Genomic DNA, 27,946 nt, shown 5'->3' with positions numbered 1-27,946 from the left:
GGAACTGATATTAGCATTAATGGCGAGAATTAGTGATACCTTAATTGAATCATCGAGAGGGATTCGACAAAATAACTAACCAGAGAATCACAATCAAAACTATAATAGTAAGAAGGAGATTCAACTACACCAAGAGAACGCATGGCTTTCCAGAAAGTATTGGGGATAGCATAGGACAATTTCCGATAAATATACAATTTTTTTAAATGCTTACAACGGTAGTTGTAGCGGTTACGTAAAGCACGGAAGCTTTCCCAATTAGCATTGGAAGGATGTCTTCGAAGAAAAGTTTTTGCAGCATTGCGTCTGCGTATGAGATCTCTGACCTGTTAAAAATATAACCATCATGATCAACATAAAACTAAAAACACTAAGAACTATAACGCTCTCCAGACGTAATCTCGATTTCCACTCGGCAATTACGACCACATTGGCTATCGCGAATTCGAAGCGCAAAAAAAATTTATAATAAACGCCGCCGGTTTGAAGGGGCGTTCTTCGCCGTATATATCTTAATCCGTAATTAGCGGACAGATAGAGATACGCACACGGTAGCGGCTCTCGAGGGTAAGTACACACACACGAAGAGATTCGCCCCCTCCGTCACCATTTCCCGCGTTTACAGGGAGCCCGAGGCGCACGGTCAGAAGACCCCTTTAATTGCGGCTATGCTCCCCGATCCCCCCATAATCGAGGTCCGATATTTCGCCGAGATATCACCGCGCGAGATCGCGGCCTTCGATTCCGAGGAATTACGTCCCGATGGCGGTCACGATATGTCTGAATATTTTGTTTCGGACTGCGCGCGAATAAATAAGCAATTCGAAGTGCAATTTGAGCGATGGGTAAAAATCCGGCGGACGATTGCCGGCTTAGGCTCGCCGCGGCCCAATATTATCTCCATGAGATGGCGGTTTAAATAAAAGCAACCTAAGATTAAATTAGGTAGGAGACGATCGCCAATACGAGATTCGTCGTTATTATCTAAATGTGGGATACAGCGCGTAATAGCCACAAAATTATAGACCGACTCTTCGTAAATTTAAATAACACTAAACCCAATATAACCAAACTACTGTTAGTTACTTTGTATCGAGTGATCTGTGAGAATGAAAATTTTTATATTGAACAGCTTTCCTAGGTAGTAAGAGGCAATTTACTTGAATGTAAGGCTCAAAGATGTATTTGTGAAACAAGTATCACAACAGTCTCATTCAATCAACATATTCTAAACATGGCCACATAATTAATTCATCCACTCCCATATGTTATTACCACCTTAAGTGCTATAATTGATTCTATGAACGCGAACAATTAAGATAGTTATATAAACCGGGTAAATGAAGCGTCTGCTTCTAAGAACAAGTCCGGAGATACATTAACATAACACATAACAAACATAATAAGTATACCGAGTGTTTCAAAATTGCACGGCACTGTTTTAGGGATTTCATCAGCACAAAATAAACAGAAAAGTTCTTATAAACATATGTCCCAAATTAATTTATTACCAAGATATTTAAAGTTGAAGTAAAATATCTGAAAGTATTGCGTTAATCGAGTAGCCATGGACAACAATCGTATATTGTTTTTTTGATTGACAGATGATTAAATATCTACTATTAAATATGTTAATTAGTGCTTACCACTGTTGGTGTAGTGGTTTTTCTAGTGCTGTACAAAGAATTTAATTTGTTATTATTTATCATGGGAGACACCACAAATTTGTTCACTTTTGCAGCACAAACAGACATGTTGTTAATTTATGGCGTGGTACATAAAAATGGAGCTGCTGCTGTTCGAAGGTACCGTGAAAAATTTTTCCACTAGAAGGATACCAAATCGTAAAACGTTTGAAGCATTGAAAGACGTCTTACGGAAACTGGCACGCTAAAACCTACACGAAGAACTGATACTCGATTGCTGTTCAGTTATGTCCTAGTACTAGCGCCAGAAGATTGTTACTTCGTTTCGATGTTTCGAGTGCAAGCGTATGGCGGTCATTGAAGACTATAATAGAAGACTATAATAAGAGCAGAAATTTCAAATACACACGAAACCCTAACTTCCTGAGCTACCCTCCTAGTTACTGACGGATCTTGTTTTACCAAAAACGGGATTATTAATTTTCGAAACACCCATACTTGGCATGAAGAAAACCCTCATACGACTATCAACATACGTTTTCCTTAAATGTCTGGTGTGGTCTTCTTGGTAACAATCTCATTGGCCCTTTCTTTTTACCACCCAGGCTTTCCAGAATATCTTACTTGATTTTTCTGCAAAATAACTTGTATGAGCTTCCTAGAAGACATTCCGATTGCCGATAGGCAGGGAATATGGTTTATGCATGGCGGTGCCCCTTCTCACTTTTCTCTTCTTGCCTCACTTCTGAAACACTCTGTATAATACATCATATAACTATGACTGGCAACTATAACCGTTTATTAAACTTAACAATAACCATCTTAATAATTATGATAAATTGATGAGTATTCATTTTCCAGGTGATGTAAAAAGATATCAGAAGAATGTCTTATTTCGGAAAGCTTTGATATATTGAACTGTTTGAAGCACTTAATTTCATATCATTATTCATTTTTATTTTGTAGATATCTTGAGGATTTTGAAGAGGTTTCTTTCTTCTAGAAACATTATTGCAGTTTAGTGGTTGTAATTAACATCAACTATGTTTGTCACCTCTTACTCTTCTTTGTTATTTTGCAAACTTCTTATCTTCATGACATTCATAGATCAACATCTTAGACACCTTTGATTTTAACAGCAATTGACTTGATATAGACTTCGTTTGTGCATCTGCCATAGATTATTGATTAATAAGCTTTTTTGCTTTACTACACAAAACCTACAATGTGCCAAGTAACTAAGAAATTGTAACCAAATCTTTGATATCGTCTGGTTTGAGACAAGCGACGTGGTTAGGTTGATTTGGTACCTCAAACGCCGTTTAGAACATTCTTTAATCGTTCAATTTACTTGAAATCAGAAAATGATACATCGTTCGTGACAAAACCCATCAAAACTTTGTATGCGGTAGTGTAGCAATTTCTTCTTCCTGAAATTTTCTAGCTACAGACACTAATTTGTTATATAATTTGTATGAAACAGGAAGACTCTTTTTGTTTTTAACCGTTACTGCTCTGCGCAATTTACAATAACGATACATTGACATTTTTTTACCAGTTTCATCAACCTTGCAAATCTGAGGTTCTAATAACATTTACTGACTTAACCGTTTTTGTTTATCAATTTTTGTTTAAAAGTTCAAATTTCTTTTTTTGATGCACAATTATCCACCGAGAAGAGTAACTTGGGGTGCACATTTGGTCTACATTTGGATGCAGAGCATCCTGTACTCACTCTAAAAGAGCTGACATTCAGGTTTAAATATACTTCACTAATATGAGCGTCAGCAAGGATATTCAGCCACACTTTGATGTTGAGTGGCGACAAATTGTTTTGTTAAATTAGTGTTCTTTGTTCACCAAATTCAGTGTCTGTTTATAAAGAAGACGAATCAATGATTGTCTTCGATTGTAATTCCTACAAACAAAGACGGTAACGAGGTGTTCTGCGAAAATTATTCATAAGCGTGTTTAGAGTAAATGATGAGACATATAGAATTTAAATCTCTAAGCTAATTTTGAAAAGCTCCCCAAAAAAATTAAACAAGAATATGAATCGAATACAACGTTGATATGAATGAACACAATTTCCTCAAAAATATTTTTAGCATAGCGATGTACTTCTAAATAATTGAAGAAAAACTGGTAACAAATTCTGCAAGAAACTGAAGACAAAACTATTGTATATGTTACAATCTCAACATAACCAAGACGGCAAAATTTGAAAATACATTGAATATGCTGTCTTAGTTAGAGTAGCAAACGATTATTATTTACTGTACAGCTGGATTGCAGAAATATTTGTAGGAATCAATTCTGCAATGTTTCAGAAACTTTCTGCATCCTTTCTTCAAAGTAATCAAAATTACAGTATCTGGAATATACACAGACTTCAAAAAATTGCAGCATAAAGTAAATCACAATTTTAAATTAACCAAGGTCGCAATATCTAGGGCATACATTATAAATGTATGTGATTCTCAAAAAAAGAGTGAAAATTCTTTCATCTTCGGTTTTTCTAATTTTAGTTGTCTCCTTTTTATCAAAGTTCTTTTATGGGTAGTGAGATAAGTATTACTCCTTCCGTTTGTTATTCGACTCTTAACCTCTCTTTAGCAAAGGAGACACAGAAGATATTTACAGCAATGGATGCAATATGTAGTGGTTGATGGAAAAATGGAGGGATTCCTGGAATAAGGATAGCAACTAAACCTGAAATCTTAATAAGTGATAAACCTTCACTATTTAACACAATTTCGGTAAGCGGTCTGTCCATAAAATGCAACTCAATGATAACGTGTGGATCAGAAGGATATATTTGTATACATTTGCAGCCTTCCATCACTATATTTAGGTAACATAATTGCTTGGACTGATCACCAAGTAACTTTGCGATTACGTAATATCTATTTTTAGAAACTCAAAGATGAACCCCATTCGAGGCAACGCCTCGGCCGCAAATAACTTCGGCTCGTTCCATTAGAGAAAGGCTTAAAATGTTTCGACTTTGTAATATCTTTGTAACAAAGATATATTTTTGTTTGAAAGACCAGATGGAACAGAATTAATAACTTTAACATCAGTGACCAATACAGGATTATGAGATGGGGTAGACAGCGCTACAGATTTTGGCACAACCACGTTCGTTCAATGCCAGATAAGAGACTGCCATAAATTGTGCTTACAAATAACCCGGGAACCAGACCACCAAAGAGATAGAAAGACAACTGACAGTCGATTTCGCAGAAGAAGATATAACAACTCGTTCCAAAGATATATAACAGATCTTACCGAAGCACAAATCCTTTTCAATTCTGGTACGGTAAAAATTTACTTAATTATCGTAATTCAGCTTTTCTTATAACAACTTTTGCCTCATTCACAAACAACAAGCATGATTTTAGCAGCATACTTTTGAATAGTACATAAAGTATATGTCAAAAGGCTGCTGTTTGTGTGCCAAGATAGGAGAGATAGATTGTGGATATGGTTTCTTCCAGTATATGAAATGAAATGGTTTCTTTTAGTGAGATCGGACACCCTGCAGCTTACCTTGCAGGAGTGTTTGGATGGGAGTAGAGTGGAGAGGAAGAGAGTGAGAGAAGGTAAGGAAGAATTGAATTGGTATGGTTGACAGCGATATGGATGATGGGAACTGGCTGGCAGAAGGAGTTGAGTTTGGAGATAAAGAGTATACGAAATGAAGTCAAGTTCGTTGTGTCGATGATCATGTTGTTTGATGATCGTCAACCATGAGCAAAACAGGATCTTTTGCAATAGGTTATGTAAAAACATGTACATTTGTTGATGAAGTACAATAGAAAACATATAACATGACGAGGGATATTAAGACCCATTTTTAAGGTTGCAATTTTCCAACATAACGCTTCTCTTTTATTGTTGTAAGATTACCATTTTCATATATGCAACAATCTCCCGTTTCGTCATCACTTAATATCCTAGGTAGATCGACTTATAGACTTGTAAAGCTTTCGTTCCAGTTCGCTTTTCTGTATTGAACTTGTAAGGAAGTTTTAAACTTTCTGCGAAAACATAGGTTAACCTTAAGAGTTCATGTTTTACAAGTCCAAATTTCTTATATGTTCTTTTAACATTAATTGTAACTAGACTTTTGGTCTTAATTACATCATATTCATTCATCCAATAAATAAATAAGATAAATAAGAATAAAAAGATGAATGATAAAAAAATGTTATTAATTAAAATGTACTATAATTATAACCATTTAATATTGATTGATGTAAGTTTCCGTTGTATTTACAACCCCTATATACAACGGGAGAAATTATACCGGTTAAATTTCGCACAGACAACGGAGCCATTCGTACACATCCGCCCGCGCAGTAATTAAATTATCCTTGTGTCGGAATATGGATTAGAACGATGACTTATAACTATAACAAGGGGGCAAGAGCGGAAGAGTAGGTGCTGTTGGGGCGGTGTCATGCAGTCTGACGAATAATTAATTTTCATTAGCATCGAAACGTAGCCGAACGTGATTGATTAATATTGTCGACCAGCTATATCTTCGTTGATTATTATTCTACCGGGCCCCGCGGTCCTCTGTCGAGGAATTGTTGGTTGCACATACACATACATACACGACCGACCAAATACGTAGAATATGATACACGATGACGACTGTCGTTCCGTTCGAATTGTATAACATTAAGCCGTTTTGGCCATTCTTAGGCTCAACATACCTGAAACTCTATCAATCTTCGCTTAACTACTTGTTTGAAAAAAATAAAATGAATAAATTTATTGTTTTTATGCGTCACTAATACTTCAATACAAACAGAAAATACAATAAGAAGACTTCAATGGATGTAAACCTTAGTATTCTTAGAGGTTGAGTCAAAAAAATCTACTTCACGTTCTCGTGAAGACGTGAAGTTAATTTCGAGAAGGTTACATTATTTCAGTTCACGAAAATGATGTACATTTTTCACAAGTATAAGAATATAAGTCGCTATTGTCTCCGTCCGCCATTCAATGTTCACGATCCGATCCGAGCGCTTTGTCTTATGAATAATTTAGCGAACGATGATTCCGAACGCCGCGGAGCGAGAGTTATTTTTGTTGGAAAGGGCAAGTTCCCAAGTCGATTTTATGTAATAAATCGTTACAGTTAAACATTTCGTGAAAACGCAGTGCTCCCCCATTTCGATTTATTTTGTTTTAGGTGAGAATATTTTACCGAAACAATATAGATCGGTATACAAAGTAATCCATACTGTAAAGAAAATCTCGTGCATTCGGGCAGTTCTGAGTGCTGAAACGAGCCACTCCTTGCTATTCTGTTATTATTTCCAATAACAAATTGTAATTTTCTAATGGCCGCCTTACAGCACGCCACTTTTTTTTATCCTTTAACGAACGCCACTGGCTTACGTAATTGAACAAAATTCAGGTAAATGATGTTTTCTTAGCACACCACGGTGTTTTAGAAGTAATTTTTAAAATGAACCGTTAAAACATTACATCCATTATATCTCCTACTTGACCTAATCGTTAAAATTTCTATTTTATTATTAAAAAAAATTTTACATTGAGAAATAGCACCTGCTTTTTGGCGTTGACGTTAAGATTTTTTAAGAGTAAATTATAGTTTAGAGACAGCAGTTTCCGGTGAGAGATGAATTGTAAAAGGAGCTGAAACGCTTGAGTTGGTAGCAGACGTGTAATAATAAAAAATATATAGTTAAAGAAAATTATATACAATTTTATAAGTAATTAAATCTGAGGTCAAAACCTTTTCCTTTAAAATATTTAAATCCGTTTAAAGTTGAGAAAGTTTCCGGGGAAAGCGGTGATCCATGAAAGTGCGTTTCGGATCATGAACGATTTAAAATCCTCGTCAATTATTCAAATCTTGAAAGCACGATGTAGTTTTGGGGGTAAGAATACGACAAAGTAGAAGACAAGGGATGGACACTTTCCGATGCCCTTTGGAGGATCCTTTTTCGGACAAACGTCTAGAGCGGTTCTATTCACACGAATAATCTATGATTACCTTTTAGTAAAATCCTTGTTGTGTTTCGCGTTCGATGCTCCGCGGAACAAAAACGCAAACCCAAAAATAAAAATTTTAAATACAGTAAAACCTCGATATAACGGACTAATACGGGGAAGGGACTGAGTGTTCGTTATATAAAAAAATGTAATTTTCACTTTAATGCACACAAATTCGGACAGCTATCCATAGCCGTGTGCCTTCAGACTTAGAAACCGAGGAAGCCAAGTTGCCGAGGCAGTAGTTCAAGGTTTTCAATAATAACATATTATTTCAGTTCATCTAGGAACGTACATAACCTATCAGCAAGTATAATAAAAAAATTAAAGATATTAGGTGCAAGGATGTTTTCCACGTGTTCTAAAAAATCCGTTGTTATTCCTATACATAAAACAGGTTGTCTTGCAGGGCTAACAAATTATAGGTCCATCTATCTGGCATAAAAAGATCAGCTAAAACACTTTTTAAATTCCTGCAACATTCCATCCAGTTGTCAGTATGGTTTTCGTCAAGGAAGGATTGATGATCCTTTTGCTGTATTCACCATGAAAGTCAGTAATGCATTGGATGTTTCTACTCTCATTATAGGAATACTTCTGGATTTGGCAAAAGCATTTGATACTATGCCTCATAAGATACTGATTGCAAAATTGTATTTGTATGGTGTTAAAAGAGATGAAAGAGAAGAATATTCTCGTAAGAATATATTCTCCACTACAAAATTCTCCGAGCTAATTTTCTCATCGTGCATGGTGGCTCCCTCAGCCGGTGACAAAACTCGGACAGTTCGGGAAATTCTTTTTTTACATTTTAGTTTTAGATTACGATGAAATGGCTGTGGATAATACATCAACATCAGAGGTTAAGAGACTCTCATCGAATTCCACACTCGATGGTTTTATTGATGTTTCATCAAAAGTTTAATAAGAGAAGCTAGATTAACTATTAGCTAGGGCTGTTTATGCTACAGGTACTCCATCTTCCAATGTTGAAAGTAATCACTGGCAATTATTTTTCAAACATTTGAAACCATCTTTCAAAATACGTACACGTTATTTATTATCAAATGAATTACTGGACTCCGAAGATGAAAAAGTTGATGCAGATATTAAAATGAAAATTGGAGAAGCGAATGCTCTTAGCTTGTCTTAGCATAGTGTTATAGTTGAGGAAACCAAAGGAACGAATCCATACTTAACTTCATTAGTACTACACCAAACCCTGTGTTTTATAAAACTTTGCCAACAAATATTTGTCGACATACCACAGAATATATTGCTGAAAAAAATTGATGAAATTTTGAGAGTACTTGATATTATAAAATTCTTAGCTATAGTAACCGACATACCAGTTCAATGGTTAAAACAAGAAATATACTTCATGAAAAATACAAACATATTTCTGTTTATGGATGCTCATATGCTAAATTTGTTAATTGGAGACATTTCAAAAATAAAACATAATAATACATAATATGTGTTAAAAACATTTATTTAAACTTTTATCACCTAATAAACGCTATTGTTAAATATATAACCCAACTTGAAGGAGATAAACCAAGGTTAAGAAAAGTAGCTGAATGCTTTTATTAGTTGGAAAGTCATTTTGAAGCAGCCCTTCGCTTAACCAAGAGGAAGGGGAAGTAACTTTTTAGTTAAGAGAAAGCAAATGGCAATAAATCAGATCCATCTTGCTGCAAAAATTTCTAGATCCAAATTTTAATAGAATTCATTTTAATAGAGAACAACAAATACAAGGATCTGAGTGTATAGAAAATATGGCTACTGCAACAACCCCAGATGAGTCTGCAGAGCTAATGGCAGAATTGACCCTTTATTGATCTAAAGAAGGGTTAATAGGAAAACCATATATTTTAAAATCCGTGGAAAAACTACATCCCGATGTATGGTAGAGAAGGGGACCTGTTTTGGGTCTACATTAAGAATGCCTGCGTCGAGTGCAGCAACAGAAAGAAGCTTCAGCACCTACAGCTTTAGTCATCATTGCTCATAATTTAAAATTATTCGATTGTGCCATCAATGTGGAGGTTAATGAAAGCAATGAAGACCTTTCTGATATTGAAGTGATTGAATGCAGTGATTTGGAAGCTCTGGAAACTTTACCAGAGCTGTCTGAAAATTCATTAGTTTCAAACTAATAATTGTTTAATTTTTCTTAGAATAATATTCGTTGTTGTTGTTATTTATTTCAAAGAATAAATTATTTTTTACGTCAATAAGTCCTTCATAGTAATTAATTTCATGTTTCAATGTCCTTCATGTATTTAAAAGCTTGTTCTCAGAAAATTCTCAAAATCGAGAATATTCTTTTTTTTTTCTCGAGAATTTTCCATCTCTAGGTGTTAGAGGGGTGTGTCTTGATGTTGTCCATTCTTATTTATCTAATAGAGCTCAGCTTATTTATAAATCAACAACACAGTGATAGTCGCTATTTTTCCTGCGGAGTGCCGGAGGAATAAATCCTGGTTTCTCTGCTTATCCTGATGTATATTAACGACTTACTCCTCCATAAATTTGTGGACGCATAATTGTTGTCGTACGCCGATGACCCGATTCTTCCGGTTTCCGGAGTGTCATGGGATGACGCTGCTACTACTACTAATAGACATATGTCTTTTATTAAGTACATCCTGGATAATAATTATCTGTCCTTGAATGACACAAAATCCCACTTTTTGACGATCCAAACTTACAATTACCCTCTACATCTTAATGAAATTTGTGTTTATAATAGAGATTGTATAAGTGGTGGTCGTAATTGTTCTTGCTATAGTATTATAAGGATGGCGGACAGAATCAGGTACTTGGGACTTATGGTGGATGAAAACTTTAAATGGAATTTTCATATTGACTTAGTTAAGAATATCCGCAGATTTCTATCTTTTTTCTTAACGTTGAGAAATTGTGTAGATTGGCGGTATCTAAAGGTCTTTTATTGTTCTTTCGTTCAGTCTGTGTTTTGCTTTGGTTTGTTAGTGTGTGCAAGTGATTCAGAAATTAATACCATAGTATTGATGTGTATTCCTGTGCTCAAGCAGGTTTCCCAGTGATACTCTGTTTAAATTAAACACTCATATGTTAGTGCTATCCGTAGATACATTTATAAAAATAAGTACTGTTTACCTATTGTGCTGCCAAACCACCTTTACTCCACCAGATCTAACATGTTGCAAAAATCAAATGTTCCTGTGCGTGCGAAGGCTGTAGGTCAGGGCAGTAGCGTAGCGAGGGGAGGGGGGTCAAGGGGGTCAATCATGCTCCGGGCGCCACTTGCAGGGGGGTGCCAAATAATCTCCAACACATACAAAATATTTAGGATAATTTTTATATCTTTTCTGGAGGGGGCGCCAATACATGATGTGCCCCGGGTGCCAGTTATGTTAGCTACGTCACTGGAACAGGGTAACTTTTCGTTCATAGTTCATAAGGTTTCACACTATCTTCTGTTGAACTACAATCTTCAACCGTTAACTATACTATTATTTCTTCCTCCAAAGATATTTTTGAAAATTGTAAGGTATTTCATTTCAAATACTACTTTAAGAGAATTGTATCAAATTGTACGCTCGGGATTAGGTTAATTATTATATATAATAGTGTTTGCTGGAAGATCAACAAGTGTTTTAGCACTTGGATCGACCAAGAAACTAATTTATATATTTTTATTGAATAAAAAGTAGAACTAATACTAGACCAAGAACTAGAAACATTCGGGTTTAGCCGCCTTAACAGAGGTACGGCTAAACCCGTATGTTTCTAATTCCAGGTCTAGTGTTAGTTCTACTTTTTATTATTGAATAAAAATATACAACAATCTGGCACTAAGTAATAATTAAAATCGTCTTGCTTTATACATCGAATAGGCAACTCGGGGAATAGCCTGAGTTTATCTATGAACATGGAATAGGGCATTTTGGGGAATAACCCGAATTGGATTCTACCTATGAGTGTTAATATTAATATTGAAATACACTGATGTACTGACTTATAAATATTTTGTCTGTTTTACTGTATTGGGTTCTATACGATGAAAAAAAAAAAAGAAATTATAAAATGAGTAAAAAAGAATCGTAATAAGCCGGTACTCGGTGACAGAACTTATTAAAAAGTAATTAGGCATTTTTTCTCAGTCGCTGAATATAATCAGAGAGGGACGAAGTTTTTGACGCAATAACCGGAGGGCTAAAAATAAATAATTATATAATTAAAGTTGGCCGCCAACTTTTATGATATATAATTAAAGAGTTCGCCTCTGCAGTCGCGAAATATCCGAGAAGAGATCGAGCTCAGATTTATATGTAATAATTAGTACTGGGGGGCGAATTCGAAGAACTTCTTAATTAATCGCAATTATTTAGAAGTTAGCCATAAATTAAGAACTGGCGACCATGTTTTAGATAGGACGATACTAAGTCGCATAAATTTTAATGCTTATATTAACTTTTAATTACCTCACAAAGGTCAACAAGTTATACTGTTTTTTTTATCAACCCATTTGCATTTTAGTCGACATCTTCATTTAGATCATTTTTTTAATTTTACTTAACTGGCAATTACCGTGCATGACTCGTTGTAAAAATAACTTTAATGCTCTATTTCTTAGGTGATATCATGATAGTGCATTTAAATAGCCTCAAGACTTGATCCTTATCGGATGTGTATACGTTCGTTAATAACCCGACCTTAGATTTCAAACGATATACATGCTAATAATGTTCAATGTCCTTGAGTAATCTTCATCTTATAGTTATTTTAAATTAAAAAAATTGAGGCTACTGAAATATATTTATAAAAAATTCTAGAAAGCTCTGATGAAAAACAACAAGAGAATGGAACTGGACGCGAGCGCGCATACCTACATAAATATTTGATATATTAATTGGAAGTATTGAATGGACATTTGGGTGGGTTCAATACAAATAAAGGCGGAGTTATTTGAACGGCCGACCACCCATATCGTTTATTATTCTGGCTCTCTCGCGGAGGTACGAACGAATGTGCGCTGTGCCACTCTCCTACCGCCACCTACCGGAGCGTCGGTACGCTGCCCTCTTTTATTTAAATATTTGCTATTTGACCCTTTTATTTTTGTACCTCCTTTTTTGTGCAAAACATGCGCCGCGCTTTTCCGCAACACGTCCATTGGCCGTACTCGTTACCAATAGTCGAAATTATTTTGTTATAACAATTCATAGATTGGCCCAACAAAAAATTTATAACCAACCATAATGTTCCAATAAAAATTATTTCACAGAGAGAAGGAGAATTGAATGGAAAAAATATATTGTATGAAAAACAAAATGTAAGCAAAACTAAAATATTACAAGAAATGGTTAACTAATGAGATGGTGTTAAAATTTAATTATGATTTTGATAAAGCAATTTATCAAGATTTGAAGGAGAGTAGCAGTTAGCAATGTTGATAACAGACCAGCAGAAACCGTATGGTATGCTTTAATTTCATTCAAATCTGCTTAATAACAGTATACGCCACTACAGAAAAGAAGTTCCAAAAAGTTGCGCCGTATGCCAATTCTATTCGATGATGATATTAGCAATTTAAAGCTACAGAACGTCTGTGTAATGTGAAGTCAACTGGTTGACACAGAAGTCTAATCTCTTCCAATTGTTACAAACCCTTGTGCCTACTGACAAAATGAATCGAGTTATGTTTTGTGTACAAATAGAATAGTGTATGGATAAGGATAGTATTTTTGACAAACTGGTTTTAAATAATGAAGCAATATTTTTCGTTACTGAGTAAGTAGACAGGGACAATGTATATTTCCGGTTCATGACTCCCCAAGATTCAAAGGACCATTTTCCTTTCGAGAGCAAAATGTTACAGGGCACTGCAAAATAATTGGCATTGCCGCAGCTGAATACTAATACATTACCGCACGAACTTGGGTTTCCTCGTATCGTCACTATCAATAAAGTACCTAGGCAATACCTATAACCTCCTCCGCTGAGGCTAGTTCTGTATATCGGTCCAACACATTCGTAGATGTTTGGTTGGTAACACAGCCTTAGAGCTACGTCTTCCCCAGATACTTCCCCCAATTCAAGACCACGTCCCGTGTTCTTCGGATATAATACGACTTTAGCCATCCGAGATTGTTTCATTATGATCTAGTACAAGCGCTGATAGGTCTTCACACCATCAGCATTTGTATTGCCTCAGCTACTCTGGCAGAATGGATAACACAGCAATGACCCAACTGTATGAATCAGAGTGTGTGGTCTGCAACAGGAGTAATTCCGGAAACAAGGCTTCGGAAACCGCTCGACAGTTCAAATGAATAACTCAGTTGTAGTACTTCCTCAAAAAGTTTTCTCAATCAGCATAATTCCTGTACTCCAAATGGCTCTTATGAATTTTGTGTGGGTGTAATTAACGATCATCATGCATAATTCTTATTGTTCGATTGCAAAGCAGATTATCTTGCAGTCCTTTCTCTTTCATTATAAAATCTGCTGATTGAAAGGTATTCAATTCATTTATATGATACAAGAGCTCAAGACGTTAAGATTAAAATGTTAGCAGAACACTCATTATACGCCACCGAAACCCAATTATTCTCCAGTTCAATGCTTCTGGTTTGTTAATCTTCAATATGACCTATTTCTCTGTTAACACCACCACATATGTTATTAAGTTCAATAATAAAAAATGGGCCCTATTAGCTATAGAGGGTATGATTGTTGGGATGTTAATTTTTCTGGGATGAACAGTAATACTACAATATCAGGATTTCTACAAAAAAAAACTCATCTAAGGAGCTTTGTAGATGCAAGTTGGAGCTGGTAGGCAAAGTGATAGAACAAGTGATGATCTTCAACTATTTGGGAGTCGAAATTTTAAGCGATCGCATCTATACAAGGAGGCGCAAAACCTAAGAAATCGTAGCGACCCAATATGCAAGACGATAGGTCAACCAGTCCTAACCTACGGAACAGAGACCAGAAGAGAAACATAGAGAATAAAGCAGAAAGTAAGAATGCTACAGATGGAGTCCCGCAGACCAATTCAACGACTTTCTTTACATAACCGGCAAACAAACAAGGCGATAAGAAAGAGATACGACATACATTACATTGACAATGAAAAGAATATGTGGACAGAATGGCTGAAGACCAAATAGCTAAAACATGTAAACGCAATCGAACAGGGGAGAAGAAGACAGCAGGAAGACGACCAAAGAGATGGGACCAATCTTGGCATCATCATTTGTTCAATAACAGAAGAAATCCTAAATTAAAGAGAAAAAGATTACTTTTTTGAGTGAGTTATGAAACTCACTCAATATATTACATATAGGCACACGTAGATATAATATTTAATAATAATCATGTTGATTAGGCTTTTTGATGTTGATAGTCACAATTTCAGTAATTCACGAAGTACTCTGATTTGCTTACTATGCCTTCGAGTAGGATGCATGATATTCTCCTTCATTCTTGTTATTATGTCCTTTGTGTTATTTTGATTTCCTTAATAAGGACTACCAAGTACTAGCTAAGTGGTTGGAACCGAATCGGATGTTTTAGACAATCATTATGAGAATTTACAGTTAATTGCATACTTAGACATAAGTGTATGGCTTAGATGTAACCTTAGCAAGTTTTACAACTTTACAATATTGTTATAATGTTTACGAAATTAATGTGAGGAAGATTGTAGTAAGTCTTATTTCTAGGAAAGGGCTTATTTTGGTTTTTAAGTTAACTTAGTTTTATTTAAATTCTTATTCTTTATACATTAAACCACATCTATTTTTTAGAATAATCCTATTGTTTTGAAAATTTTAATCGGATAGGATTTTCCTAATCGTTTCCTATGACTTGTTTTCGCATTTTGTTAAAAGAGTTTTGGAATGTTTCCAGATTTAAAACCAGGGGCGACATACTTTTCTCTCTGCACTTGGCGTTGTCTCTTTTAGACTTTGAACTTTTACCTCTTTATTTAAATTGATTATGATTTATCATCTGATTTGATCTGGGATCGCATCGTCATATAAACCATTTATATGAAAATCTGTAACCTTCATGGTTGACGACGTCATCAATCATTGTAGTCGACTACAAGATTAAATTTTCAAGATCATCGAGAAAAGTAGCCCTCACTTACTTTGAAAAATAATTTTGAAAAGAACAACGAGAGATGGTAACTTATTATATCTTAATTTAACAGCAACTTTTAAGGATAATATATAGGTAGAGATTCTACAGTTACAGTAGCATCTTTATTTGTAACTTTGTAACTTAATAAATAGTAAATGTATGATAAATATACAATGTAACTTTTACATTTATAAAAAAGTAATACATTTCCATATTTATAATCCCGATTCATATTCTTGTTGTGTTTAAAATTTATGTCGGTTTTGTTATACCGATGCATTCGTTTTAAGACGAACTCCTTACTTTACCCGCCGTAATTCAATATTTTTAAGAAATAAATATAAACTTTAAACCCTTAATCGCCATCGGTGCGTACACCTGAGACGAGCTTATCGTAAACAACGCATACCAAGGCGCATAAAAACCCACGCGCGGGCAACCGTGTTTAATTCCGTTGTGATAAGTCTCGCGAGTGTTTTTCACCCATAAATTCGAGGATTATTTTCAACGTTATTACCACATCTGAACGGCACGTAACGAACGGGAGGGATCGCTTAACATGGATGTTATTATATGAATAACGGCCATAAAACGTTAGTTTTACTGCTGTTGTAAATTTTCAGGCTAAATTTATTCTTAATCGTAATTGCGAAATATCGAATGTCTGAGGTGCCCCAGCGACCGCTGTAAAGCACACACATCGACCTCTCGAAACAAAAACGAAAGTTTTATTAATACTTAATAACCAAAGAAAAAAAAATAAAAAGGATAAATCACAAATGATAATATCTCAAAAACCTCATAAACAGGACACCTATATTTTGTAACAATATTATAGTATATCGTACCCTCAATTATTTTCCCTCATACAAAATTAAGAATGGAGATCGAAGATAATTCATCATCTGTCCGGGAATGTTATCAACAATTAGCCGGTACGACCGGTAATGCCCGTGATTGGAGGTAATTTGACCGGACAGACAATATATTGTAATATCTATAATTGTAGCGGCAACCCCGTGGAGATTATGGCCGAGGCACTCTGTTATTAGGTTCGTCGCGACGGGCCATGGGACCGCCGCCGCGTCTCGCAGCGCCATCTACGAGTGGGGCAGCGCGCGTATAATTCCAACAACAACCCCATAGAATTCCGCCATCGTACGTCGACCAACCGTGTATTGGATCACATATACACGTTGTTGTCCATCTTGAATTATTGAATGATCGAAATTGGCGCACTCCATCGGTCGGTTTGGGACCTGAGGGAACTTGCAAGAATGGCCTTTACATCCGCTGCGTTACCGTCAACATTGTTCGCTTCCAAACACAATTCTGCTCTAATAAGCTACAATCTAATTTGTTGCATAGTCTATCGTTCACGATGATTTGATTGTTGCCCCAGTCTTTGTTTTCACGACATGCTGACTGGGAATAGTGAAGGGAAGGAGAAGGTCGTTGACTCAAACGTTTAATTTTAATAGTTGAATATCGAAAGTTTAAGTAAAAAGATAATTTTAAATGTTATTAACCCCAAGTAGAATCCAGACATTCCCAGAATGAAATTACGATTTATTCCCCCAGCCACAAGACCAACCCTCGACGATCCCCCGAGCCACCTCCTCCGACAAATCATCGCACCGCCGCGTTGTAATCTAACGTTCCGTTTATTAGATCAAAATATTTGCAAGGGGAGACGACGACGACCGTGGGGCTTAATGGAGCGCCGCCAGACACTCGCGGCCCCGTCGAAAACCAAGCCCTTCGCCCCCCTATTTCCTGACTTCCCCTCGACTCCTTTCCATTTCTACCTTTCCGGAAAATGTCCCGGGGTGGTGTCGGGGAGAATCCTCTCCCTAGATCGCGATCGCGATCGCGTCCAAAAATCCATCCCCACAAAACGGGGGAACGAGTATAGATAGAAACCGGGATGGAGGAACAGGTTGGAGCGTCAATCAACGTCGATGGAATATCAATTTGTGGATGCGCCGGCATCAAGAGGAGGCGATTGGGGCCCACCCACGGAGGTCTGGCGTGCGCTGGGGCCCTGCTTTATTGGTCCCCAGGCTTCCCTCGACGTCAGCGAGATTCGCCGCAGGAATCGGCCGCCGATGCTCTTTGGTCGCCCGCGGCACGAGATTACTAAGTTAACGTCGAGGTGCCATGCTGTTTTTCGATCAATTAGCGTTTCGATCTTTTTTATGGAGCCATATGCGAACGTCGAGTGCTCTTTCGGTGGCTTTACATCACGAACGATCCAACGCCCGAACGACCAGCGTGAAGATAAAAAGGTACTTTCAGTTTGCGTTATATTTATTTTTAAAATTCATTGTTAAACTCAAAGGACAAGTCATTTGAAAAACAAATTAAGATGTTAGCAGTGTCGTAAAAATTATCATATCAAATAAATTTCATAACTTTTTCGTAACGTATTCAAAAACGGTGCTAAAATTGCACCTTCTACACTGTGTTAATTAATTATCGTACCTGACGCATCATTGCAAGTATGCAACCAAATACGCAAATCGCATATAGCAATACCAATACTGTGATATTGGTTGCATACCTGCAATGATGTCGTCGGTCGGGTGCGATAATTAATTAACACACTGTATATGTACTCTATTTTTTAATTTGGAGGATTAAAATGAAAAGTCACGTTTACACAGTGTAATTTTTTAAAGCTATATTTTTGGCGGGAATTTAAAACCAGAGAGGATTTTAAATAAACTGTAGTTACGAATTTAATGTATTATACAGGATGAGTTATTCGTATCCCGGCGCTCGATAGTTACTAAACCGTTTGAAAAACAGAAATATATTTTATATAAAAGTTGTTTGACTCATCACTTTCTATTACATAAAATTATTTTCACTTATACAGGGTGCTCCATTTAAGCGTAGCGGAGAGTACGTAAATTTGTATAAATGGAACATCCTGCATATTTTATCATATTATGAATACAACTAAATTTGTTTATACAACCGTATATGTTACTATTTCATAGCGTTCATAGTTCCTGAGATATTCAACTGTTCTTCCAAAATGTGCCCATTATAGGATCTTTTTAAAAACGATGTAAAATCGACATTTTTTCCGATTGTTCCTTGAAACTACGTCAGACAATAGTCAAAGCTAGTAGGTAGATGAAAGCTACTATTCAAAGATGTTCCATACACTATACAGGTTTATAAAGCTTAGTTACTTTTGATGTTTTTCAAATGGCCTTTTCTTAAGTTTTTTAAATGGATCACCCTGTATATTGTGTACTAGTTGAATTGCTCATCAAGTTCCCTTTAATTAATGATAAGTATGTCATATATCTAACTTTAATAGTTTTCCTGATATTTAGAATTTAAAGAAAAACGTATAATAAAATGTCATTATTGTACTTAAAAAGTGACAGATATTCCTTTTGATATGTCCTTATTGTCACTTTTTTTTTCTTTTTTGTATGTCTGTCATTTTTAAATCGGTAATATTATATTAAAATAAAATTTAAAAAAAATACAGTAAAAATACAATTAAATGGCAGAAGAATAAATCCCTTTTTTAATTACTAAATTATTAAGTAGGTATTAATTTAATTAATATTTAGAAGTTGTTCAAATTGCTGCCCATTTTCTCATCTACAAGCATTAATGTGCTGTATAAAAGATCTTTAGGTATCTCTTAACATGTGCATCTTATTTTCTCTAAAGTTGTAAATTATATGGCAGAACAATTGCATATTTTATTACTTACATCTTTTTAAAATTTTATAAAGTACCAAGTCGCATTAAAATCTGGTATATGGCAGCAAAATTATTTTACATTATAAAATATTAATCAAATAATAAAAGGAAGAACAAAAAAAACTGATAAACATAGACAGAATGTAATATTAAGTACAATAACGCATATTCTATTACACATTATTCTTTAAATTCTAAATATGAGGAAATCTATTAAAGTTAGATATATGACACACTTATCATTAATTAAAGGTAACTTGATGGGCAATTCAACCTGCACACAATATACGGCGTGTTCCATTTAAAAAACATGAAAAAGCCATTTGAAAAACATCAAAAGTAACTAAGCTTTATGAACACGCTATATAGCGTATCTAATATCTTTGGATACTATCATTTACCTACTGGCTTTGACTATTATCTGACATAGTTTCAAGGAAAAATTTAAAAAAATGTCGTTTTTACATTGTTTTTAAAAAGATCCTGCAATGGACACATTTTGGAAAAATAATTGCATATCTCAGGAACTATGAATGCTATAAAATAGTAACATATACGGTTGTATAAACAAATTTAATTCTATTCATAATATGACAAAATATACAGGATGTTCTATTATTATATATATTATATATACAGGGTGAGTCGAGAGGAACGGACCAAACTGTAGGAGTGTATTGTACGCTTGAAAATAATGTAAAAAAACCCATATGTTGTTATCCGATTTTCATTTGTTTTCAATTGATTGCATAACTACTGTTAAACATTTAACGTAGATTTGACATTTTGATTTGTATTAAGTGGTACAAGATGCCAGGTACTTATTCACATTTAGAATATACAGATATGTTAATTGTATATGGTTTTTGTGACGAGAGTGCTACAGCTGCTGCAGATGAATATCGTCAACGGTTTCCAAATCGCAGACATCCTCATAAAAACGTTTTTATTAGGGGTTTCAATAAACTGCGTGAAACCGGTACACTTCTCAGCGTTAAAATAACATCTGAAGGAGTTACGCGTCAATGTTTAAATGAAGTAGAAAATATTTTGGATCTAGTAGATAAAGATGCAACGACTAGCTCACGAAGAATTGCTGTTCAATTAGACATTCCACAAAAGACTAGTAATAAACACACTCCACGAGCAATGCTTATGTCCATACCATTTAGGTAAGGTACAACATCTACTGTCGGAAGATTATGTTGAACGAGTCGAATTTTGTCGGTGGATAAATAATGATCATCGTGTTGTATCGCATATTCTTTTCACGGATGAAGCAACATTTACCCGTGACGGCCTACATAATACTCGTAATAGTCACGTATGGTCCGATGAAAATCCCCATGCAACAATCGAAAACAACTTTCAACACAAGTTTTCGGTAAATGTGTGGTGTAGTATGATCAACGGTTATTTAATTAGCCCTTTCATTTTGGAGAATCACCTCACAAGAAACCACTACCTAGAGTTTTTACAAAATGAATTAAATGATTTACTGCAGGATGTTCCTCTAAAGATTAGAAGGCAAATGTGCTTTCAACACGATGGAGATCCGGCGCATTTCGTCAGGTCAAGCAACATTTGGACCAACGGTTTCCAGGGCGTTAGATTGGTCGTGGTAGTTCTATTAGTTGGCCTTCAAGATCTCCAGACCTCACAGCACTTGATTATTGTTTGTGGGGCTGGTTCAAAAATGAAGTATACAAAGTCAAAGTGGACACTAGGGATGTACTTCTTAGGCGCATTCTAAATGTTGCAGTTAATATTAAAGAAAATCATGTAGCAATTAGGAAAGCAACAAGAGCTCTTAGTATACGAAGCTGGAAATGTTTAGAAGTTAATGGCGATATTTTCGAACAATTGTTAAAATAACGCTGATGATCAATATTGAATGTTAATGTATAAGATTATGTTTAATTGTAGTTATCGGATAACAACAATACACTCCTAAAGTTTAGTCAGTTCCTGCCGACTCATCCTGTATGTAATAATTAGTTCTAATTTTTGTTCAATAAACATATTCAACATAGCAATATCTTATGCTAACTAGCACTACCTACCACTAGAACTAACACAAGACCAATAGGGTACAATAAGGTACAATAGATTCTTAGGGTCGCGGTGCAAGATTGATTGATCCGCCTACCCGATATGTAGACTATGTAATGTAATGTAATCACTAGAACTAACACAAGACCTAGAACTAGAATCATTCGGGTTTAGCCACACTAAACCCTCTTAAGACGGCTAAACCTGAATGATTCTAGTTGTAGGTCTTGTGTTAGTTCTAGGTATTATAATATTTTAACATAAGATATTACTATGTTGTATATTTTTATTGAACTAAAACTAGAACTAACACAAGACCTAGAACTAGAATCATTCGGGTTTAGCCGTCTTGAGAGATGTGCGGCTAAACCCGAATGTTTCTAGTTCTCGGTCTAGTGTTAGTTCTAGTGTTCTATTAGTTAGTTCTATTATGTTCTATATTTTTATTGAACTAAAACTAGAACTAGCACTAGACCTATAACTAGAAAGTTTTAGACGTTTCGGATGCCATGTTGCAACCTTCTTCAGAAACAAGTTCGAAGTCAAGCAAGTTCGAAGACAAACGCACAGCTTAACCCGAAAGTTTCTAGTTCTAGGTCTAGTGTTAGTTCTAGTTTTAGTTTAATTTTCCTAGTGTAATTTTTGCTTAAAACTGACCAATAGCAACCCATCTTTTGGCGCTTAAATTTGAAAACACTCCTCCGAATTAAAAAAATAGAGTATAATAGTTCATGAGTTAATTTGTTTTAATGTTATAGTATTGTATTAGTTTAATATTCCGAATTGTTAATTTGACGAGTGGGTAATTAAATTTATGTATAAGTGAGGCGTCGAAACCACCCCGTTATGATTACAGTAAAGAACGAGGTGACCAAGCTTTTAATGGTATTATTGTGGACGAACGAGCTAGATAGGAAAAGCGAAAAGGGACGAGTGAGCCCGCAAAATGTTAACAATAAAATTGCGAGTCAAGAACTGTGTAAATGTGCGGTTTACGGGCGAACAGGCGGACGCCCCCGGCGGCAGCAGCGTCGGCCCGAGAACGAAATCCTCGCAACAGGCGCAACCCCCCGTCGACCCACTCCTGCCCCTCGACTCAACCCGACGTCGGTTCACCGAAAGTGTCCTTACACTGATTTCACAATGATTTTGCGATTCCTACCCAACTGTTCACTTTCTTCACTTATTACACAATTACCTACTAATCTCATTAGAAAAATTTAAACAAAAAAAACCTAAATTTCTAAATCAATTTGTTTAAAAGAACAAAGTGTTAATTGATACGGTAAGTATAGTAAGTTTTAACGGTAGTCGGAAGTCGGTTTAAAAAACGCACAAAGGTTTCTCTTTCTCCGTTTGTTTTAAAACGTGCCGATCGAATTTGATATGCGCAACAGTAGGCTGCCATAAATTCCGCGGGCGCGGAAACATAAAATGGTCCGTACGTACGTACAACAGAATGGAAGATTAACGCGTTTACTATATTTGCTCAGCGCTATAATATGCAAAGTGGGAAATCTTTTACAACTCGAAAATAAATGCGGTGAGAACCGCGCCGCGTACAACCAAAGCTCTTAATGTTTAAACTGTAATGTTTGCTTTACCTCGTATTTACGGCCTCTTTCCCCTTACGTTATTCCAAAGAATAATGGCTGACAGGTACGATTCCTAAAACAAAGAAACGAATACTTTATACACTCATAATAAATTTAATTGCCATTTCGAAAATCTTAATAAATTGCTATATTTTCTAATTTACAATCGCATTGGTAATGTTGTAACTAACTCAAAATTATTCCTGAGGCAAAACAATTCCCTCGCGAAACAATTAGCTTCTTTCTCGTTCAATCGATATTAATATCGGGCCGCATCTGTCATCGTACCGCGTCCAGATTGAACTTGCTACGAGGAGAACGTGCGAAGCCATAAAATCCCGCTGAGATATCCAGGATTATATTATTTAACGCCGCGAGTAGTCGAGGCGGGAGGTTATACAAAACGGAACGAGAAGTACCTCAGGCGGGCATTCGATTTATCTGTTTCAATCGACGGGATTCCACTTGAGGAAGAATAAAAATAAATAGCTACTCTAATATTACCATTAATTACTTAAAAGATAGCATTACTTCATTTCAGACTTTTTATAATTCAAGAAGTATTGTAGTTAGGTATATTAAATGACGTTACACTAAAAATGTAAGTGTTCAAATTTTTGAACAGATCATTACAATAAACACTCGATGTGAACTCTTCACCTATACACGAAGCAGTTTATCTCGATGGATGTTGTAATACACGCTATAGTAATAAGTTATCGAAGTTCATGTGAAGTTCTTGGTGTTAGTGGTTCGTAAAACATCCTTGATCTTAAAAGAAATCGCATTGCATACAGAAAAATTGGATGAACTGGAACAGCAGGAAAACTGTACCATATCGAATTGATTATATCATCCAATTCAATCATTAGGGATATTTTCGTTTAGATTCTAACAAATTCTTCTTCCTTCGTCGACTCCTACATATTGATACAAAAATTCGTTCGGTAGTAAACCTTGCACCATGTGTCATAAAATTTGTAACAACGTTTGTTGTGGATACAAACCCCATCTCTAGCTTTTTAGTTGACTTTTATACAGGGTGATTCAAAAAAATCGCTGACAAACTTCTAGGGCAGGAAATACATCAAAAATTAAGATGAAAAGTCTTAATATACATGGGGTCGCAAATGCCTGCAATAAAAAGCCCTTTTTTAAAAATATTTTCAACTCCACTGCTAATTTTGTCAAACGCAGTATTTTCGTGTAAAGTGATCAATTATCTATCAATTGGTCTCTTACAAAACTTTGATTAAAGGAACAGTTTTTGATTGAATTAACAAATTTTCTACAAACGTGTTTTTCTTAAAAACTCTTGCTTTGATCAAAGTTTTGTAAGAGACCAATTGATAGATAATTGATCACTTTACACGAGTAAAAAGCAATGGCGTAGACAATATTTTTAAAAAAGTGCTTTTTATTGCAGATAATGTTTAATTTTAAAGAAACTTTGATCCACTATATCTCGCCAACGAGGCATTTGCGACCCCATGTATATTAAGACTATTCATCTTAATTTATCTACTCTAGAAGTCTGTCAGCGGTTTTTTGAATCACCCTGTAGAGAACACAAAATTCTCTAAACTCCTCTATCGTTTCATCCAAAACGTGTGGTTTTCTGCCACCTTTGAGGCTTTGTAGGTTACGAATCTCCAGTCGTATATGGTCACATCCAAACAGCATTACAGCCGATTTGCAAGGATTAAGGCTATGTTATTCTTCAACTCAAAATCATTAATATTTAAGGTTTCTTGCAACTTGCTGGAAGCATCCTCATAATTCTCGTACTCAAAAGATGCTTGTAGTGGTAAATCATCATATGACATTTTGCTTGTCTCATAAGAAAATAATAAGATACTACCCTGTAGCACTATTAATCTATCTAGATTTAAACAGGCAAGTGGCAATTTCATGGCCTAAGATTGATAGATCTCAACGTCAAATGAACATCCGCAGTCTATTTTTAACTATCGCAAAGCTAAACACAACGCAGCATATCCAACAGTGTCAAAAGCTTTGACAGTGATACAAACCCTGCCTCCAGCTTTTTTAGTTGTCTTTTATAGAGAACACACAAAACTGTCTAAATGCCTCTATCATTTTATCCAAAACATGTGGTTTTTGCCACCTTGGAGGCTTTGTAGGTACCGAACCCCTCCAACCTCCAGTCTTACATGGTCTATCACATCCAAACAGGATTACAGCTGATTTGCAAGGATTAAGGCTATGTTATTCTTCAACTCAAAATCATTAATATTTAAGATTTCTCGCAACTTGCTGAAAGCATCCTCATAATTCTGGTACTCAAAAGATGCGTGTAGTGGTAAATCATCATATGACATTTTACTTGTTTCACAAGAAAATAATAATATACTACCCTGTAGCACGATTAATCTGTCTAGATTTAAACAGGCAAGTGGCAATTTCATGGCCTAAGATTGATAGATCTCAACGTCGAATAAACATCCGCAGTCTATTTTTAACTATCGCAAAGCATATCCAATAGTGTCAAAAGCTTTGACAATGACAAAGTTTAATGTATGAAATTGTTTGAACCCAGATAAGTCGCAGTGTTTGTTAACTGTTTGTTATGTTATGTTAATTAATAGCATAGAACAATTTCTGGGATTTACCCAAACAGCAGCGTTATTTATAACTTAATTCAAACACACTTAGAAAGGCAATAGTTATTTCCACAACGCAATGGGACAGCGGACGCGCAAATGGTAATGAAAAGAAACCCGAAATATCACCGACAAATTGTTTGTCATATACAATGTCATCAATTTCTGTGTTTAAAATTCATGCATTATCTATAATCATTACAATGATAAAAACATGTAACGAAGATACATTGTAGGAAAATATGAATACTTTTAGGTAAGCGTATGAGGCAAAGATTGCCTTTAGAGAAATCCTGTACAGTCTGCTGATTTGTCTCAGAAACAGGGTTTAATTTCTGCAACTTCTATTGATATGAAAACATTCGGTCCTTCATATGCCTGCGCTTTTAGGGTTAGGTTACACTGTTTATTTTTTGTTGTTGCACAGTAAAAACCTTCCGACTATATAAAATTTTAAGTAAAACTCATTTACAAAAATTCCTGGAAAATATATTACACAACTTAAGTGAAACTGTATCTCTCATGGTAACACGTTTGCAATTTTGAATAATTATGTTGAATTTAAATATTTGGTGATAATGACTGTGGCGTTAATGAACACCTTCATCTTCAAATTTGTGAAACTGTGGAAAAGCAATCAAGTGCATTCTAACTGCTAGTGTCTGAGTTGAATTTAGGTCATGGTCATTAGTTCAATAAAAATATAATCTGCCATTGAATAACAATTAAAATTAGAACTACCGTCCTTGATTTATACATCGTACAGACTTCATAGATATTATGATATTACTAGATATATAGGGAAATACCCCGAGATTATCTATGAACATGGAATAGAAAAACTTGGGGAATAACTCGAGTTGGATTTTTTTGGATATTTCTGTACTTACATAAGTAAGAGTAGGTACATTAGTTAACAATAGGTTACTACATCAAGTCCACAACAATTGTTAAGAACTTACGCACTTGAAGAGGGAAAAAGGACTAATGCAGGTCCTTTTCAGCCACTAACCGGTTTCCCTACAACGATCATCGAATACGAAAAAATGCAAAAACTATATTACTTAAGGCACATAGAGAGAAAGAGAGTAAGGCTACATCCCATCTACGTAATTCATACTTGAAACCCATATGCAGTCCAATAATTCCTCGGTCGGGAGCGTCGAGTTTTCAATTTTCAGTTTTATACACACTAAAAATGGCGCTTGGCCGCGAATAAAGTTCGCCGTCCCGCGCCAAAGTGCCTCCTCTACCCGTAGTATACTTCTTTACATTTAATAGCGTGCCAGTCGTCGTACATATTTACAGTCGAGCGCCATCCACTTTATAAATAAGAGAAGCGGCTTCGCCTATATTGTCCTTATATAAAAGTTGCTTATTATCGGATATTGCATTTTAACTGTTTAGGAAGCATTTCGGGTCGAAACTCCCAAGGCGAAAGTCTTTTCTAAAACTTGGCGCGACGGTAGTAACACTCGTAAAAGTTACGACTACGTTTTAATTTTATCCTTCGAAAAGTGTATTACTTCGTAGTCGGCGTCGGTGTCTCATATATGTAGTTTAAGAACCTACTTTAACGCGTCTAGTATAAATGTTCATATTACCACCAGAAAACAATAAGGATGTTTATAAGATGCATTATTTCATCTTTTTTGTTATGAAATTAATCGTAAGTAAAAGCCATTTGAGAGGAACCCAACTCTATTATTATATTTCTAAGGAAAACGTTTCCATTATAAACTAATTAAACGGCAAATTGTAACAAGTAAATAGTATGAAAGTATTGTGAGGTTATTTATATTAATAGCTAGTGATTAATTTTAAGATGGTAAAAATTTGTTTGCAATTACTTTCCTTTTCATCGCAAAATATAGGATGTGAAACATAAATCCATCCATTTTACATTAATTATGCTTAATTATTTTCGATTATGTAAATGACGATCAAAGCAATTAATAACCGGGGTTATCATTTATGATAACTTTTTATTAAATGCAGGTTAATAATTTTATTAAACAATGGCTTGTATATTCATTTCGGAAAGAAAGGTAATTAACACTTAAATTTATAATATAGAAGAATCCTCATTGTGTTATCACAATGAGTTATTGGCAAT

At 35.3% G+C, this 27,946-nt stretch overlaps 1 protein-coding gene across 6 annotated transcripts in view; it reads right to left on the bottom strand.

The window, feature by feature from the left end:
* LOC111415750 (protein bric-a-brac 1-like) overlaps positions 1-27,946 on the bottom strand; it is a 561,730-nt gene that overhangs the window by 524,099 nt on the left and 9,685 nt on the right. For all 6 annotated transcript variants that reach the window (XM_023047590.2, XM_071197810.1, XM_023047588.2 and 3 more), the window contains exon 2: positions 23,216-23,279. The gene's annotated coding sequence lies outside the window, so the exon portion shown is untranslated. The remainder of the gene's footprint in view (positions 1-23,215; positions 23,280-27,946) is intronic.

This window comes from Onthophagus taurus, chromosome 1 (assembly GCF_036711975.1).
Source record: "Onthophagus taurus isolate NC chromosome 1, IU_Otau_3.0, whole genome shotgun sequence".
Classification (NCBI taxonomy): Eukaryota; Metazoa; Arthropoda; class Insecta; order Coleoptera; family Scarabaeidae; genus Onthophagus; species Onthophagus taurus.
Note: the sequence above shows the minus strand (reverse complement) of the source record. Positions and strands in the feature narration are given on the sequence as shown.